A 20,077-nucleotide genomic window follows, 5' to 3' on the forward strand; every position below is an offset into this window, starting at 1 on the left:
GGCCACGTAAAATAAGACCCCAACGAGGAGTACTACCATTGGCTACATCAGGCTAGCAGAAATCAGCAGTCATTCAACATGTTTTCCTTGAAGATCATTAAGCATGTGGGGGTTAAAGTGAGTTTTTTTTAAGGTTAAATGATAGTATTTGTACATGTACAGTATATACAGTAGGCCTGTATTGAATTATTATTTATTATATAGTCTTTTAATCTTGTCTTGCAAATAGATGCTCATTTTGATCATTATTCATTGTCTTATTCTCCCCTAATTTTATGTATATTGTATGTCTTTTATTAATATTTTTCCAAATCTGCGTTTCTGTGTGTGACTATGTGTGTTTGCGTGCGCCATGACGCAGATTAAAATTAGCCGCTGTTACTTTTCCGTTGTTTAGTCCCGGTGTCCCTCCCACAGCGGTTAGCTCAGCTGATCTGTCGAGTTACTTGAGTAAGTTTGGATCTGTATCAAGGGCAAGCGCTGGGAGATATGAATTCAATCTAACGAACATCCGAAAAGTACATCTGTATCCTTTCTAGAACAGGCAAGAGCTTTCTAGCCTCGCGGCTCGCGTCAGGAGCACCTTGCATCGACCATAGACCTTAAAACAATCAGCGGATTGTGTGGCTTTGATTGGTCAAAAAACATTGGCGCGGATGGATGGCGGACGGATGATGAGTTTTGTGATGCGGTTGCGGATTAAATAATAGCCCATCCGCGCATCTCTAATCTGAACACACAAGTTATAGTCCGGTTGTCAGTCAGTCTGTTCGGAAATAACACGCTCTTTTTCAGTGAGCCCGGTTCGGCATAGCGGACATCATGCCAACTGATCACCTGCTGAGGTAAGAGTTACTACATGTGAACGATATTTTATATTACATTTGTGTTAAGTTGACAGTTTCCAAGCTAACGTTAGCATTCTTAAATGATGTTCAGTCATAACTGGCGTCGAGAGCTGGAGGGGAAAACACTAAAAATGCAGGATGTCTTTCAATTTTTCCATCTGTTTTCAGAAAGATCAGTTGTTGAACCCACATCTCAAAAGACCTAAAACAAGCTTTAGTAGACTTGTTATTCATGTCAAAGTCCGTCCAATTGTGTATAAAATCTTCGTTAAAACATGATAGTATCCCTCAGTAAATCAATCTCTAAAATGGCGAGACATTTTGAAACACTATCTGGAAGCTGAAAACTTCTCTTAAAAAAATATCCTTGGTTTTATTATAGTAAAATAAAGTAATACTAAAATTAGAAATTAGTATAAATAAAATGAATAATGGTAGTTAATAGTCTTATTGGCCAGTTTAGCTGAGCCATTCATACCCGGACAATTGATAAAATAACATATATACACTTGATAATCTTATTAAATTATTAGAGTCATAGCATTTGAAAGATTTGACATTCAATAAAACATTTGCGGTCCCACTTCATATTAAGTGGCTTTAAGTACTATGTACTTACATCGAAAAATAAGTACAATGTTTTATTGTAAAACACTTTTGCTGCTATTGCGGTGTGATACGGGTAAGGTTAGGGACAGGTGTGCTGGTATGGTTAAGTTTAAGGGTGGGTTAAGGTATAAGGGAAGGGTCAACAGTGTAATTACAAATGTAATTACATATATTAATTACAGCTGTAATTACATGCAGGTATTTTAAAAATATAAGTACAATGTAAAAACATGTATGTACACAATAAGTCCATTGTATCAAATTAGTCATTTCAATGTAAGTACATAGTACTTAAAGCCACTTAATATAAAGTGGGACCAAATTTGCAATTGATTTGGAAAAGGTGTTTTTATGCATGTTTGGCACAGGTTTCTGTTGCATTGTTCTGACCACTAGGGGTCACCATGGAGACGGGTGTCGGATTGTTTCGAAGCCTCAACACAATATGGCACATTTGCTTCAACGGTTTCAGTGTTCCACGAAGCCTCGATCTGCCCACCACTACTACTTATTACTCTATATCCGCGGGACTCGCGTGTGGCGCTGATATCTGTCTCTCATTCACTATCGCGACCTGCTTCATTCCACAGTCATGTTAAAAAACATCAATGTATTCACTCATCCATAAACATTATTAGATCCATCGACATTACGACAAGTTCCATAAATCCGCTTATGCATCATGAATCTACGCCTTTGTTATTGTAAGAAGTTAGCGACCCCTAGCGGTGAAAAAAAATGACACTCTGTAGCTTTAAGAAATCGGATTCAGTAAACTACTGTATTTGTTGATAATGATACAGGAAAGCACATGAGACTAGAATATGAACACAACATGATGAATTGCATATTCTGGCCGCATCTGCTTGCCAACAGATAGCTATAGAATGCATTTAGGTGCATATATTAGGCTTATAAAATAAAAATTGATTGAATGTTTGTGTTCTGATGAAGAAATTAACATTATCTACATTTTGGATGGCCTGGGGGTCATCATAGACAGCCTTTTTCATAGGATACTTTTGATCCATTGGTTATGAAAATTGCATTGATCCAGATAAACGGACACTTATGACCTAGGTGTAACTGGATGAAGCTAAGTTACAGTAAATCATATACATTTACTTTCTATAAATGTATAGCTAAAATCACATGGCAGCTCAAAACATAACTGTTAGCCTTTCCTGCTCAGCTTCCAGATCATAGTCAGTTGATGTTTTGCATTGTCCCAGTGGAACATATTCTAACGTGTGTAAATGTAGCCTAATACTGAGTGTTTTGTTGTGATTTCAGGTCATGTGGAAAGCAGATGATAAGTGCAAACAGGGTAACAGCCATCCTTGCTGTGTGATCCTGCTGACTTGCCTTAGACAACATCAGAAAGATCCGACCCTTCCTATCAGAGCTACACAACTCCTTGTCTAAGCGCTTGTTCTATCCAGACTGGACTATTGTAAAGCTCTCTTGGCAGCTCTTCCAGCATCAGTCAAACCTCTGCAACTGATCCAGATGCTGCAGCAAGAGTGGTCTTTAGAGGTAGCCCTATACCTAAACTCACTACTTCAGATCTATGTGTCCTCCAGAAGCCTGTGTTCTGCAAGTGGACGGTGCATTGTGGTGCCATCATCCCAAAGAGACACAAAATCTCTTTCACTGACCTTTACCTGGACTGTTTTCCTACATTTTCAAGAAACTGCTAAAGACTTATCTTTTTCATAAACACTTGCTAAGTGTACTATGTTAGACTAACTAGGACTTTTCACTGCACTTGTCGCTGCTATTGTTCTCTTATTTGGTAAGTCACTTTGGAATCCATCTGGAAACTCTGCTGCCAGACGATTACGTTTATTTTACGTTTTTTTTTTTTTTTTTTTTACAGTGTACCTTCATGCACAAATGCTGAATGTGACAAGGACTAGGCATGGTGTAAATAACTCTGCACACAGACCCTTAGGGAGTTTGCACTGAACTGCAAGGCTAAGGTGGACCGAAAAAACTTTTTTCATATACGGCATTCGGTGGCTCTGAATTGTCAAAACACCTCAAAATACTTGCTACAGATGCGAAAAACGCAGAAAACCGAATCCGATCTGAAATATTTTATGACTGACAAACTTTTCGGAGGCAGTGTATTAATGTGATTGACACAACGTGAGGTCGTATTTATTTTTTACGTGGAAACATTTCGGACGAGAATTTTCGAACTCAGTGTGCAAGGACCGTAATGCGACTCACATTAATTAAGTATTTTAATATCAATTCTAAGTTTTTGATCGTAATTACATCAAGGGTCAAGTAAATATTCAGGGGATCTTTTAATAGCTAAATCGATGTGAAAGAAATGTCATCAGTAGGATTTAAGGGGACAGTGGACTTGCATTATGATTGACTTGCATGCTGGTAAAAATGACCTGATGTTTCTTGAGGACCGGGTAAATGGTAAAGGGGGGTAAAGTGTTTTTAGCTCATCTACCATTCTAGCAAAATCATGTGCTTGGAAAACACTTTTGTTTCTTTAGACATACAGGAAGATACTTGTGTTGGTGTTTCGTTTTCTTATTCATTGTTTTTATTCATTCATTGTTTTATAAGGCAAAAGAATGCTTCAGGATCATATCTACATTGTTGAACAAACTTCAGCTTATACAACCAATGGACTTTATGCACAGCTGCACTACTTCCTGAACTTTAGCCAGCTCCTTTGTTTCCTGTCTGCCATTATTAGACAAACTGATTAATCCAGGTGTGTCTGATTATTGTTGTTGGTCAGGCACACCTGGATTAATCAGTTTGTCCAATAATGGCAGACAGGAAACAAAGGAGCTGGCTGAAGTTCAGGAAGTAGTGCAGCTATGCATAAAGCCCATTGATATACACCCTGTGAACATGATCAGGGGAATGAATTAGCTTGTCTAAATTAAAAGCTTAGTTACGATTTGGATGGAATAATTTATAATCCGTTTATTATGTTGTGTATTTTTGTGAACATTTCAAATAAAACACAACTGAATCCTCAAACAGGTTAAAACAGACATTCTTGATCTGACTGCAGTGACTAGGGACTCTCCAGTGGACTTTCTCTCTGTCTACCAGGTACAGTATATAAATACAGCTTGAATATATCTACTTGCGTTATAATGGGGAAGTTACAAATAATGAAAACCATTAACACACACTTTCATTGGTAGGGTTCGTCTTTATTCTGTGGGTGGGAAAATTACAATGTTGTAGCAGCAAAACTTCACAAAAAGAAGACATCAAACATTTTGGGCTTTCAACATTGAGGTTGAAACTGTTTGGGATATTTCAGCATGAAGGGTTCACATACTGTCATTTTACAATCGCTTCTTCAGGCTATCATAACAACAACTGGTCTTATTTGAAGAGGTGCAAAGACTCAAAAAGGAGTATTTCTAACCAGAGAGATGACCAACAACCTTATCATCTGCACTCAATTATACCAAAATACACACATAATGAAGGATGTAAAGACATTATTGAGGATTTTGAAGATATCAAAACAATATCAATAAATAATAATATCAATAAAAAATTAAGTATTATTCAAAAGGTTCTTTGCTAAATGGATAGTTCCAGTCCTTGATTATAATTTGTTGAGCCACGTTCGAAGCCGTTGTAAATTAATCTACAAACATACCTGTGGCCTCATTACATCAGTATTACTGCACCACTGTCTTGAGTTTTGTGCTGCAGCATCTGTCACTTGCTTGGTAACCATTCCACTTCTGAATAACTACATTGCTTGGCGGAAGAATATTTTTGTTTATTAATAGCTTTAAATTTTTTTGTGTCTGCGTGTTTATTTAATGAAACCTTGCCAGGTATGCAAAATAACCGTTTTACAAAGGCAATAAGCCCATTGAAGCTGTGATTTACAGTGAATTTTGAACAGCTAAGAGTGTTTTAGTTGATTTAACAATGACCCTTATCTCTTCTAAGTTCACTGTAAACCATGGCTTCTTGGGGCTTATTGCTTATAACAATGTATGGCTTATTATACCATTTAGGTCCTTTATAACACAGTTCAAAACATAGTTCTTTATGGGGGGAAAAGAGTTGCAAAAAAGTTCTGCAATTGTTACAAGCCAAGGGACTCTAATCTGGTATTGTTTAAAACTATTTTTCTTAAGAGTGAACATACTAATGGCCATATAGACTACTAGTGGATGCATATGTGTGTATTCCTATGGCAGAGGCTAGTTGTCACAAAGGCTATGCACATTTTTCCTAATGAGCCTACTACTTTTTAGATTATGGGAGGCACTTACGGTTTGGAGAAGTTACACTCAAAAACACTGAAACTAATCATTTCAAATCATAAGGTTGTGCTACAAATAATCCTTATCTATCAGTTGAGGTACAACAAGAATATCTATGGCAAGAGCTATTTTATCTTTTGTATTCCACTGTATAACAGTATAAATAAAGACAACATACATATATATATATATATATATATATATTTGCATTTGTGGCCTGCTCCCCCGATTTATTAAATATCCATGAATAATTCACTGAAATGCACTAAGAATCTCTTGTTTTTCTCCACAAATCCTCACATCTCCTTCCAGATTTGTTTTCACAGATGCATTAAAATGTAATTGTACTGATATTGTTATAATAATAACAATTATATATTAATATAACATAAATATATTGATTTTTATGAGAAGTGTTTACTGGAATGCTTCTAAAGCAGAAAAACAATATTTATTGTCTGTCAAAATTACGAATATCACTGAAATATTATTACTTAATGTTCCAGTTAATGAGCATTTTTGGTAAAGGCAACATATGTTACACATTACAGAGATATATTACTACAATGAAATATTTTATATTTGACTTACACTGTAAAAAAAATTGCTGCGATTATTTATCACAACTTAAAATCCAACATTGTTTCAACTTTAAAAAGTATGTGTTCATGCTTGACTTAAAATATTAAGTTTAGTTAACTTTAGTTTAGTTTGGTTAAGTTGGATATTTAAGTTATCTCAACAAATTTTAACAAATCGCAGCCACATTTTTTACAGTGTATATTAATGTTCGATGGTTGAAGGGTGAGTATGATAATGGATATTATTGCATTCACAGAGTAAACCTGATTGTTTACAGTTTAACAGAAGTTACTCCCATAATTTGAGGAGATTCATGGGACGGAGGAAAAAGGTGGATACATTCTTCAACAAGCCCTACTGCATAAAAGCTTTTTGTCTAGCAAAGTTATCTACAGTATGTTGGTTTCAAACACCTTTTTGCCACATTGAAACATCTCTTTATTCATTTATTTTTATTTTGTATCAGTCATTGATTAAACTTGCCTAAAGGCCAGGCAACGCTTAACTACATCACTGACCTGAAAACTTTAACAGAAAACTTGTTCTTACATGTCACATTGATTTCTTATACTCACTCACACATAAACACAGAGACAAACTTTTCTCATTTGTTTCTGTTGTACATGTTGTAATTTTATACAAATCAATAACCACAATTTTTGAAGTCAAAAACAATGGCTCATATTTAAAACTTTTCAAACAGTACAATATACCCCATGAACTTGAAATGAAGGAGGGGCCAGAGCCAGATCTAATGAATCTCATATAGAGACTTTAACTTAGCCAGAACTTAATCACATAGCAATCACCCAGCACACTCTAGAAACAGCATAGCAATATGCTAACAACCACTGAAAACACATTAGCAACTGGATAGTAACACTATGGCAACTGTAAAACATAAAAAGTTGAGTAAACTTAAACAAATAAAGCAAGCTGCAAAGCATTTTTGAGTTTACTCAACTTAAGTGGTCGAAGTTGTGCCAAATAATTTTTTTAAGTTCACTAAACTTACTTATACCTTCAGTAAACTCAAAAAAGCTTTGTAGCTGGTTGCTTTCCTTTTTTAAGTTGATTCAACTTCTTCAAATATCTCACCGATTCTTGTAGATTCTTCACATTAAGAATCCAAATGCTGGGAGTAAACCACACTGTAAATACAACACAATACAAAAGACATTGCTATCATTATATAACTTATTTATTGACAATTCTGCAAAACGGCACATTTTCTATTTGAAGGTGATGAAGTTATATTCCACTCTTCAAGATTTATTTAAAACAAAAAACTATGCACAAAATACATTGGAGATTCTGTGTCTGAAAGACAGAAAAATAAATATGGAACAAGGAGATGGCACCATTCAGCCTTTAATCAGAGAGATATGATCACACGCAAAATGATTACCTGACGATCAAGTTGGTCTACGAGGATCTTCATCTCATCTCCATACGCTCCACCACTTGCTCTGTACAACTAGATGTGTATTCATCTAACGAAGAGAAAAAGGTGCTCTTCGGGCTAGGTTGTGTGATCCTGTAATACTCGGCAGAGACCCTGAAAAAAAGGGTTAAAACAGTAAGAATTAAGTGTAGAACAACACAAGTAAATTCAGTCCAGCTAATTAAAAATATAAACTCACCTGATCTTTTAAAAAACAAAGGCCACTGTTTTAGCACATCCAAGGATCTTGTCACTGTACTGATGTTCTTTAGTCTAAAAATGACAAATACAGCAGAACAAAATATGTTTACAGTTTAAACATATTAAACAAAACAACAACAAAAAAACAGTAAGTGAATTTAACATGTGGTAAAATTAATACAGAAATTTAATAATCAAATGTGAAAAAGAATCAATGCATATTCTTCACTGTATTAATTCAATATCATTTTTCTTAAAGATACAAAAGTTATTATAAGAGCAGTAAACGATTTTGTCTTTTGTTAATTGATTAACATTATGGATTTAGCCTAATATTTGTTTAAGGATACACAATATTTTTATCCAATATTCACTTGGATACATAAACACACTGCACACATACTACCCATTCTATTATTTAATATACAAAGCTAACATACATATGTTTAACATAACACATTAGTTTTGCATATATAGGCCTATATATTATTTGTTTTCCCCTCTAAATTGTATTGTATTGAATTATATTGCACTACTGTAGAATGCCAGAGCCTCTACCTAAGCATGTACAAATGGTAACTGACGTTTGTATACATGACAAATAAACTTTGAATTGTATTAAATTATCCATACAATTCAAATTAAATTGAATTGAACGAACTGCGGTCACTTTAATAGCTCATGCATGGATCTTATACTGAAACATCTGGGTTTCAGCAAATTGGTTATGTTTACTTAAGACATTGCCGACTGTGTTTACTTGAATACTATACACACTGTGTTTTTTGTTTGTTTGTTTGTTTGTTTGTTGTTGTTGACATACGTGTATGTGTATTTCATTATTAAATCGCAATAAGCCACTAAATTCTGAAAAGCTGAATTCGCACTCAATCAATTCGCACTTGTCTCTCAATCAGCACAAGCACCGCATTTTAGTCTTTATTCACGACTTACTGAGCTTAACATTTTTAACATCTTCTAAACACCATGCACGTCCTTGTCCTTTTCTCATTCAAGCACGTTTCCTCACTCTAGTCTAGGTAACAATAACGTTAAGTAGCAATGTGCTATGTGGATAATCTCTATTCTCTAACAAGAAACTTATCGTCACCACAAAATATATATATTTTAACATAATACTATATTTGATCAACATATGTGTGCAATTTATAGCCTATTTTCATTCATAAAGCTTAAAGAAAACTTACCGCAATCAGACGAAATCCAGTCCCTTCGAAAGCGTGGTTGAAGGAGGAAACCCAGAGTAACGTACAGCGAGACAGACTGCGCATGACGGGAAGTTAAACGTTCGAACTATAAAATCAAAATATTAAGTTTTATCAACTTAATTGTTTGTGTTCATTGGACAAAGTAGTAGTACACGTGCAGTTAAATAGTTTTATAAGTAAACTCAACATTGCACTCAAAAATGTGCCCACTCAACTTAAATTTGTTTTACTGAGTTAACAATTTGCAAGTTAGATTTTTTACAGAACAAGTTCGCATGGGCATGCACCACTGACATTTCCCCCCCGAACTTTTAGTAGTATGTTACTTTTTCTATTTTTGAGCTTTTGCTAAATGTATTTTCGCAATTAACATTCTTGCTTAAAATATTGCTAAAACATTTTATAAATAAAAAACATTAAAAATAATTAACTGTAAATTAAAATTAACAGTATGTTTTTTCCTGACCAATAATGATGTTTGTATTCAATGTTATGTTTCTATAAAGAAATTTAAAAAATAAATAAATATATATATATATATATATATATATATATATATATATATATATATATATATATATTAGTACAGTTAGATAAATGTTCAATATGTTTACTGCCAATTAGTAGTCAAAAAAATATTTTTTACCATCATGCATTCAATACTAATTGGCTTTGAGTAATTACAAATTACATTTGTCAGTCCATGCAAAAGTAAGATGTTATTGAAGAAATTAAATCTGATATGCATTAAGGTCTTTACCGCATTCAAAGCCATTTCCTTAATGTTCAAAACTTGCTTGGCATAGGTGACGACTGCCCTGTTGTGCCCTGCAGCTCAGTCTTGTCCAAGCCAAACAGTCTACAGAAACATGAACTGTATATATATACTTGCTCTCTTGGTCATTTCTCTTAAAGGACGTGTAATATATGCCTGTGTGATGCAAGTGGCTCAAAAAAAAAAATCAGAGGGTGGGGTCAATCCTTGTTCAATTATGGTAAATAATCCTATAAAAAATAAAAAAATAAAAACATACGTTTAAAAATCAACTTCTATTCTGAATGTTGTCAATGTCATGTTAAAAAGTGGAGATATATGTGAGATATTTTCAAGGTATGGTATTGGCAAGATGTTTGTAAGGGACAGTAGTGGGAATGACCTGTACATAGATGTGTATGTAAAGTTCATTCAGTCCTAAATTGCAATGCCCTCTGAGTGAATTAACTGTATGAAAGTACTGTCAGTTACATGCCAAAACATATTAGAGAAAAGTATGCAGTCGGGCAGCTTGGCTTCATAGACTCTTTAACATTTAAAACGCATTAAGATGAGAGGTTGACAACTTCACACCTGCTATGTTTTGAACTGTTTTGGAATAGCTCGCATTGTTCAGCAGCTCATCGAGGCTTCTCTACAGCCACTAACAGCCAACAACTATCAAGCTTCTCATCACTCACAATCCTAAATACCTTCAGGGGATATAGTGTTTAGCTCAGAAATAAACAGATAATGCAGAACATGATTTACACAAAGCATATATTGTGTTTTACTGTTGAGGTCCAAATTATTATAAAACATTTTTTTTTTACAAATTAAAGAAAAGTGCATTAAATGTTTTAACAAGTGAAATGTCAAAACTCACTGAATCGCCCTCATTTAGAGTTGATACGTATATATTATTTTGCTTGTTATCATTTCTAACTTTTTAAATCAAAGTTAACATTTTTGTAAATTATCTACAAAACAATTTTAATACCTTTTTATCAAGACAGTCATCAATCCAAAGTTTTATGAGACTTGGGCACAGTGACCCCAATCAGACGACTCCTGTGCTGACACGTGAAAAGCGTCTGAACCGGACACCCACATTCCTCTATCTGGTTTACGCTGTCAAAGCTACATTTATTTCTGACCATGCCAACTGCGAACATGGACCATAAGCAGTTTGAACAAACAGCTGCAAGCTTAGATCAGCACCAACTAATTCCCTGGTGTAATTTAGTTAACTGCAGTCCTGAGCTTTGTATATTTGTATATTAAATAACTTATTTCAAATTAATTATTAATAGCAACACGTTATGACAAATTAGGTCTGAGGCCTTCATAAATTCACTTTCTTGATAACCAACCTAAAGGAAACGTATAGTTTAAGGTAATGGAAGCTTCTTTTTTGTGTCTTGAATTAATCAGAATCATATGTTGCTGAATTGCTTAAAGGATTAGTTCACTTTAAAAAAAACATTTGCTGATAATTTACTCACCCCCATGTCATCCAAGATGTCCATGTCTTTCATTCTTTAGTCGAAAATGAAAACATTTCTCTATATAATGGACTTCAATGGGCCCCAAACGGTTCAAGGTCCAAATGACAGTTTCAGTGCAGCTTCAAAGGGCTTTAAACGATACCAGACGATGAATAAGGGTCTTATCTAGCGAAACGTTCAGTCATTTAAAAAATAAATAAAAAAGTTTTTACGTCACGTAATACGCAATTACGTTGAAAAGGTCATGCTTGACGTACCGAGTCAGTGTTTACAAATGTGCTGGAGGAGGACCATATACACATATTCAAATGTCTTTGTGTCAGTTTATCGTTTAAAATGCCCATTTCGTGTGCGTATCCTGGGTGTTATAATATTAAAAAGCCTAAAAGAACATTTTCGTCAGGACAGATTTTTTTTACTTTTCAAAGAAGCGTGACCTTTTCAACGTAATTGCGTATTACGTGACGTCACGAACACGCATCACAGAACAGAGCAAGGCGAGCGTTTGTGCTTATAAAACTTAAACTTTTTTACTTATTTTTGAAATGACCGAACGTTTCGCTAGATAAGACCCTTATTCATAGTCCGGTATCGTTTAAAGCCCTTTGAAGCTGCACGGAAACTGTCATTTGGACCTTGAACCGTTTACATTATATGGATAAATGTTTTCATCAAAAACCTTAATTTATTTTCGACTGAAGAAAGAAAGACATGGACATCTTGGATGACATGGGGGTGAGTAAATTATCAGCAAAAGTTTTTTTAAAAAGTGAACTAATCCTTTAAGAGTAAACTTCTCTAATGGAGGACTTTAAAGATTACTCTTCTATTCATAGTTTCTATACTGCTGCAGTGTAAATTAATTACTTATTATGACTCATGGTTGATTTTTTATATAACAAGGGTGAATGAATTCATAACAAATGTCAGTCTATATTTTAGACTATTATTCTATATTTTGAATGTAATTTTTATTTTTTCACTTTAACATGAAAATGTTAAAGAAATGATAATGTAGACTCCAAGGGGAAACAAAAACTAAAACCTTCATCCTGTTGACTGATACATTTAGACCACATTTTAGAATAATAGTAAAGACAAAAAAAATAGAAGTATGGCTATTATGCAGTGTATTAAAATCACAAAACTAGAGTAATGTGTCCGTTATGAGTGCTTTTTCTTCACTTTTGTCCAAATTAACAATTTAATTATTTATTAAATTAATTTTATATTTATAATAAGTCTAAATTTCAAGCACTGAGGTATACATCCAGTAGCGGAGTGGCAATCGGGAGAGTCAGGACTGTTCCCGGTGGGCCGGTAGAGTTTCGAGGCCACGAGGGCTGGTCTGATACTGTCACGGTGAGGTGTCGGTTGAAGAAGACAATGGGGCCAATGACTCCAATACACACGTTTTACTAATCACTTTGATAGGCAAATACAGGCAGAAGGGTTACAAACACCAAACTCAACGAAACTATGACTCTGACTATGACTATCCATAGACAAGAACGGACAAAGACTGACTGAACTGAAGGGAACTAAATACTAACACTGATATACAGAATCAGGTGAGACAGATGAAGATAATTAACAGGACACTGGTGATATAACTGAACTGATAACGACAGGCGGGAAAACATAACTAGACAGACATGTGACTAGTGACAACAGAGGAACAACACAGAACAAGCGTGACAGATACATTGTGTCACGACACGCACCAACAGGTAAGATCCAAGAGCAGTTTTATTGGGTAATCCGTGAGCGTAAATCCAGGCAGGCAAAAGGTCAAAATCCATGTAAGGGCAGTCCAAAACAAGAAACAAACAGATAGGAACAGATCTCCGAAGTGCTGGTAACATTAAACACTAAACCAAACCAAGACTGACTCTGGGAAGCGGGTGACAACATACAAGGATTCCAGAACAAGTGATTAAACAGACAGGATATAAATAGACAGACACTAACAGGTGAGTGGGAACAGCTGAGTGTGAGAACGAGTCCGACAAGGGTGATGGGGATTGTAGTCCAATAGTGACTGACACCTGTGGGGGAAAAGGACCTCTAGTGGCTACCCAGGGGACATCACCCAGGCATTGTGACACATTGCAAGTTCTTAGGAACACCATCCGGCGGCCTGATGTGCGCCCGCTGGTCAAACTGTGCAGCCTCTCTGCTCAACCCGTACGGCGGGACGCAGCTGCCTCTTATTTCAATAGAAGCACAGTGTCACGGTTCATGAATCGGCTGTCTCATGCTGATGTGTCTGAGTGAGTGTAATTGTGTGGGTGTGGTTACTCTGTGTTGATTAGTGTCACCAGCTGTCATTAATTCCAGTTCCCTTTATATGCCCAGTAATTTCCCTCTCATGTTGTCAGATCGTTGTGGTTGTTCCTCGGTGGGTGTCCTGTTCTCGTGCCTTGTCTGTAAAGTTCTTCATCTGGATTTCGTCAGTTCTTCGTGTCGTCTGGATGTTCCACGGTTCCTGGGTTTCACTCGAGCACGCTGACCATCGCACCACCACTGGATCGCCATCTCGTCCCTGCTTCGTTTGCCACCTGAGTGTTTGTCCCCGACCTGTGTCTTTACATCTGACCACATTATAATAAACTGAGTTTTACTTGCATCTTGCATCCTCCTGTTATTTCCTCACAGAACGATCTGACCAGACCATGGATGCAGCAAGCACGTCCCAGCTCAACGACTTCATTGCTCACAGCATCTCACTTATGGACCAACAAGAGGAGAGCATCTCGGGCACAGGTCGAGCGGTGCAAGCACTCATGAAGCAGGTGTCCGAGCTCACCCAACAGGTACAACTTCTACGGACTCCCACTGCGCCCCCCACGCCGCCCGTTCCCCCACCACCAGCGCCTGCAGCAGCAGAGAGACCAGAGCCACGCCTACCCACACCAGAGGGATATTCCGGTGATCCTGAATTTTGCAGAGCGTTCCTCACGAGATGTTCCATGCATTTTGCCTTACAGCCATGCACTTTCCAGAGCGAACAGGCTAAGGTGGCATTTGTATTAACCCTGCTGTCAGGGAGAGCAGCGCTTTGGGGAACGGCGGTGTGGGAGAACGGAGACAACTGCTGCACCTCGTTCCAGGCACTCTCCGAAGAAATGAAGAGAGTTTTCGATCGTGCAGTGGCGGGTAAGGAGGCGGCCAGATTACTCGCCGAACTGCAACAGGGAGAAGGCTCGGTGGCGGACTTTTCCATTCGGTTCCGCACCCTGGCCGCAGAGTGCCGTTGGAACGAGGAGGCGCAGTGGGATATGTTCCTGCATGGGCTGGCTGACCGCGTTCAAAAGGAGATTTACGTGATGGACTTACCGGAGACGCTGAACGGACTGGTGGAACTTGCTCTGAGAGTAGACACTCGACTGAACTGTGTGTCCAGATTGACGTGCCCCAGCCGTCCACAGTCCAGCACGGAGGACCACCAGCCCGGTGGTGCGAGCGCGGTCAGCCCCGCATTCGACCACGAGCCCATGCAGGTGGGGAGAGCTCGGCTTTCCCGAGAGGAGAGGGAGAGGCGGAGATCCCAAGGACTCTGTCTATACTGTGGCCGGGCGGGCCACTTCATCCACTCCTGCCCAGTAAAAGAGCAAGCCAAGTAGTAAGTATGAGGCTACTATCGGGTGGGATCTCCGCCGAGAAGACCTCATCACCATCATCGACCCTCCTCCCGGTAAGACTGAGATGGCGAATGTCAACGCACTGCACCAACGCACTACTGGATTCGGGAGCGGAGGGTAATTTCATGGACTTCAAACTTGCACTTAAGCTTCAGATCCCCATCACTCCTCTCTCGCACCAGATTAACTTCATAGTTTAATTCATAGTTTTAAATTCATAGTTTAATGAATAGTTAAATGAATAGTAAATAGTTAAATAAATAAATAGTTTAATGAATAGTTTAATGAATAGTTAAATTCATAGTTCATAGTTTTTAGTTTATTTTTAATTCATAGTTTAAGTCAAGAACTTCCCCGGATTACACATTCCACTGAAGACATCACCCTCATCACTTCTGGCAATCACACAGAACTCGACTCACCACTTGCACCAGTGGTTTTGGGACACCCGTGGCTTTCCAGACACAACCCCCGTGTCGACTGGTGCACCAACACTGTTTCCACATGGAGAAACCACTGTCATGAGTCCTGTTTAGGGCCAATCCCAATTCTACCCCTTACCCCTTCACTTACCCCTTCCCCTCTGTTTTGCTCGTGCACGTGGAGGGGTAGGGCTGTCTCGATTCTCTTTTGGTTGGAGGGGAAGGGCTAGGGGGAAGGGCCAGATAGCCCTTCAAACGAAGATTTTTCGGGACCACACTTCAAACGAAGGGGTATGAGAAGTGTCACTGCATACACCGGCTACAGACGCAAAATGGCTGCCCAAGCAAAAAATTAGACCATAAATGTAAGAATTGTTGACTTTAATAAGTATTTTAATGACAAATAATGATTTGCTTTATGTTACATTCAATCTTGTGTTCATATTTACGGTCAGTTCCTTCAAAGAAACGTTTGTAAAAAAATCTCTTCTCCCCCGAACAAAGCACACAAGCTATTGGTGCGTTCAAGTCATCTCGTAAAGATCGTATTTATGAGTTGAACGCACATGAACGCCACACAATGTCGTATTTCACACAGTTTCACACAGTAAATAAATAAATAGGTCAAAATAGGACAAACATAGGTCTGTACCTCCAACGTGTTAATACAACACCACAGAAAACAAGTCCTGTGCATCTTGGAAGTTTGTGATAAACATCGGCGCATCTCCTGTGACGTAGGCGACGACGTATAATGACGTGTAACGGTGTAGTAGTGGTGTCCCATTTCTTAGGGGAATATTTTCACCCCTACGCCTTGCCACTCTGTTTCAAGGGTCAAGGGGAAGGGGAAGGCGAAGGGTTAGGGGTAGACGAAGGGGAAAGGGGTAGAATTGGGATTGGGCCTTAGTGTCTGTCCCTCTGTGTCTGGTTCTGTGTTTCAGAGTGAGGCAGCGGATTTGTCTAACGTGCCCGCGGAGTATCTCGACCTGAAGGAGGTGTTCAGTAAGTCTCGGGCTGCTTCTCTCCCTCCGCATCGTTCCTATGACTGTGCAATAGATCCACTGCCAGGTAAATCTCCGCCTAAGGGCAAACTTTACTCTCTTTCTGTTCCTGAGAGGGAGGCCATGGATAAATATATTTCTGATTCTCTGGCCTCTGGGTTCATCCAGCCTTCCTCTTCTCCTGCGGGGGCGGGGTTCTTTTTCGTTGGGAAGAAGGATGGTTCTCTGCGACCTTGCATTGATTACCGAGAGCTGAACAACATCACGGTAAAGAATTCTTATTCTTTGCCGTTGATGTCTTCAGCTTTCGAGAGGTTGCAGGGAGCATCCATTTTCACGAAACTGGACTTACGTAATGCATATCATTTGGTTCACATCAGGAAGGGGGATGAATGGAAAACCGCTTTTAATACCCCTAGGGGGCACTTTGAATATTTGGTTATGCCTTTCGGGCTTTCCAACAGCCCAGCGGTTTTCCAGGCACTCGTGAATGACGTGTTGAGAGACATGGTAGATCAATTCATATATGTTTACCTGGATGATATATTGATTTTTTCTTCGTCTCTCCAGGAACACGTTCAACACGTCAGACGAGTGCTCTAGAGACTGTTAGAGAATGGGCTTTTCGTCAAGGCGGAGAAATGCGCGTTTCATGCACAGTCTGTTCCCTTCCTAGGGTACATCATCTCCTCTGAGGGAGTGCGCATGGATCCTGACAAGGTTAAGGCTGTGGTAGATTGGCCAAGTCCAGATTCCCGTAAGGCCCTACAGCGGTTTCTGGGGTTCGCCAATTTTTATCGGCGTTTCATTCGCAATTTCAGCCAACTAGTCGCACCTCTGACTGCCTTGACCTCCCCCCGAACGACGTTCAGGTTGTCAAACACTACCGAGGCAGTGTTCACCAACCCCACAAGTCGCTTCGTTTTGGCTCCCATTCTTGTCACCCCTGATCCCAAACGTCAGTTCGTGGTGGAGGTCGACGCGTCAGAGGTGGGAGTAGGAGCAGTGCTTTCACAACGCGCTTCCTCAGACGACAAGATGCATCCCTGCGCGTTTTTTTCTCATCGACTATCGCCTGCCGAACGTAATTATGACATTGGTAACAGAGAGTTGTTGGCAGTTAAGTTAGCGTTGGAGGAGTGGCGTCATTGGTTAGAGGGTTCGGGGGTACCCTTTATCGTTTGGACCGATCATAAGAATCTTGAATACATCAGATCTGCTAAAAGACTCAACTCCAGGCAGGCTCGGTGGGCTCTTTTTTTCGGACGTTTTGATTTTGTTCTCTCGTACCGCCCGGGGTCCAAAAACATCAAACCCGACTCTTTATCTCGTATTTTTGATCCATCCGAACGCCCGGTGACTCCCGAGTGCATTTTACCTGAGAAAGTTGTCATCTCCACTCTGGTATGGGAGGTCGAATCGAAGGTCAAGACAGCCTTAGAAGGGGTAACGCCTCCGCCTGGTTGCCCACCGAGTCGTTTGTTTGTTCCGGAGGGGTTACGGTCCGACGTTATTCGATGGGGTCATTGCTCCAACGTGGCTTGTCATCCAGGAGTGACTCGCACCAGTTTTCTAGTTAAGCAACGATTCTGGTGGCCATTGATGGCTCGCGACATTCACGATTTTGTTTTGGCTTGCTCAGTCTGTGCCACTGGTAAGACATCTAACCAACCCCCAGACGGGTTACTTCGACCGCTGCCTGTCCCTTCGAGACCCTGGTCCCATATCGCTCTAGATTTTGTCACCGCCCTCCCGCCCTCCAATGGCATGACGGTTGTTTTAACCGTAGTGGACCGTAGGCGGCACATTTCATCCCCTTGCCCAAATTACCTTCAGCCAAGGAGACAGCGGTCACAGTCATAGATCACGTCTTTCGGTTACATGGCCTCCCGATGTACGTGGTCTCTGACAGGGGTTCCCAATTCGTATCCAAATTTTGGCAATAATTTTGTAAGTTACTGGGGGCCACGGTCAGTCTGTCCTCGGGCTATCATCCCCAGAGTAATGGCCAGTCTGAACGAGCCAATCAGGACCTCGAGAGAATGTTGCGATGTTTGGTTGCCAAGAATCCGTCGTCCTGGAGCCAACAGCTTTCTATGGTGGAGTACGCCCACAATTCGTTACCAGTGTCATCCACGGGCCTCTCGTCCATTTAAGTGTAGTTTAGGTTACCAGCCACCAATTTTTCCGAGTCTGGAATCCGAGGTCGCGGTCCCCTCCGCTCACGCATTCGTCCAGAGGTGCCGCCGTACTTGGACTAGAGCCCATGAGACTCTACTCCAAGCGGGGGGGCGCATGAAGGCCAAGGCCGATCGCCACCGGTCAAAGCCTCCCGTTTACGTCGTGGGTCAAAAAGTGTGGCTTTCTACCAAGAATATTCCACTCCGCTCCGTGTCTAACAAGTTAGCTCCCAAATTCATTGGCCCGTTTCCTGTCACCAAAATTATTAGTCCGGTGACAGTCCGACTCAAACTCCCTCCTGCGTACAGGAGAATTCACCCCGCCTTCCATGTGTCAAGAGTCAAGCCCGTGTTTTATTCTCACATTAATCCGCCTGCCCCGGTTCCCCCCCCGCCACGACTCGTAGATGGGGAACCCACGTATTTGGTAAACCGCATTCTGGACTCGAGACAAAGGGGACGCGGATTTCAGTACTTGGTGGACTGGGAGGGTTACGGTCCGGAGGAGAGAAGTTGGGTACCTGCTAGAGACATTCTGGATCACTCCCTTATCGATGATTACAATCGACAGGTAAGGTTGTCTGGGAACGCCAGGAGGCGTTCCTAGGGGGAGGGGTACTGTCACGGTTCATGAATCGGCTGTCTCATGCTGATGTGTCTGAGTGAGTGTAATTGTGTGGGTGTGGTTACTCGTTGTGTTGATTAGTGTCACCAGCTGTCATTAATTCCAGTTCCCTTTATATGCCCAGTAATTTCCCTCTCATGTTGTCAGATCGTTGTGGTTGTTCCTCGGTGGGTGTCCTGTTCTCGTGCCTTGTCTGAAAAATTCTTCATCTGGATTTCGTCAGTTCTTCGTGTCGTCTGGATGTTCCACGGTTCCTGGGTTTCACTCGAGCACGCTGACCATCGCACCACCACTGGATCGCCATCTCGTCCCTGCTTCGTTTGCCACCTGAGTGTTTGTCCCCGACCTGTGTCTTTACATCTGACCACATTATAATAAACTGAGTTTTACTTGCATCTTGCATCCTCCTGTTATTTCCTCACACACAGGCTTATCGGTAAGCACTAACGAAGTGCGGGTCCAACCATGTCTAGGATTTTCAAAAATATAGGGGATCAGTGAGCGGCCCCTCCCCAAATGGCATAGCCTGTCGGCCTATGACGTAAAGCCTCTTATTTTCCTCGTCACGTTTTGGAAGTCTAACGTCGTTAACAGACAGTGCTGTGAGTGAGTCTAATATAAAAAATATGGAGGAGGCAGCGAAATGCTCCAAAATAACGGACATGTTCCGGGGCATCAATGAGCAAAGATACTAGTAGCGGTGAAATATACTGAAGCACCTAATGTCAAAGCTAGGCACAGATGTCC

The 20,077-nt window shown here is 39.8% G+C and overlaps 1 protein-coding gene across 7 annotated transcripts in view; it reads right to left on the reverse strand.

Annotated features, from left to right (window-relative positions):
- Nucleotides 1-10,086, reverse strand: part of LOC307004694 (myosin heavy chain, fast skeletal muscle-like) — a 45,598-nt gene extending 35,512 nt beyond the window's left edge. For 3 of the 7 annotated variants that reach the window (XM_079624095.1, XM_079624094.1, XM_079624093.1), the window contains exons 1-5: nt 9,954-10,086; nt 9,173-9,278; nt 7,963-8,036; nt 7,728-7,877; nt 7,418-7,470 (exon numbers count right to left, since the gene is read on the reverse strand). The gene's annotated coding sequence lies outside the window, so the exon portion shown is untranslated. The remainder of the gene's footprint in view (nt 1-7,417; nt 7,471-7,727; nt 7,878-7,962; nt 8,037-9,172; nt 9,279-9,953) is intronic. The other 4 variants (XM_079624098.1, XM_079624097.1, XM_079624096.1 and 1 more) reach the window with 3 other exon arrangements.
- Between the last annotated feature and the right edge of the window lie 9,991 nt (nt 10,087-20,077).

The sequence above is a fragment of the Phoxinus phoxinus genome (assembly GCF_949152265.1).
Source record: "Phoxinus phoxinus genome assembly, chromosome: 9".
Classification (NCBI taxonomy): domain Eukaryota; kingdom Metazoa; phylum Chordata; class Actinopteri; order Cypriniformes; family Leuciscidae; genus Phoxinus; species Phoxinus phoxinus.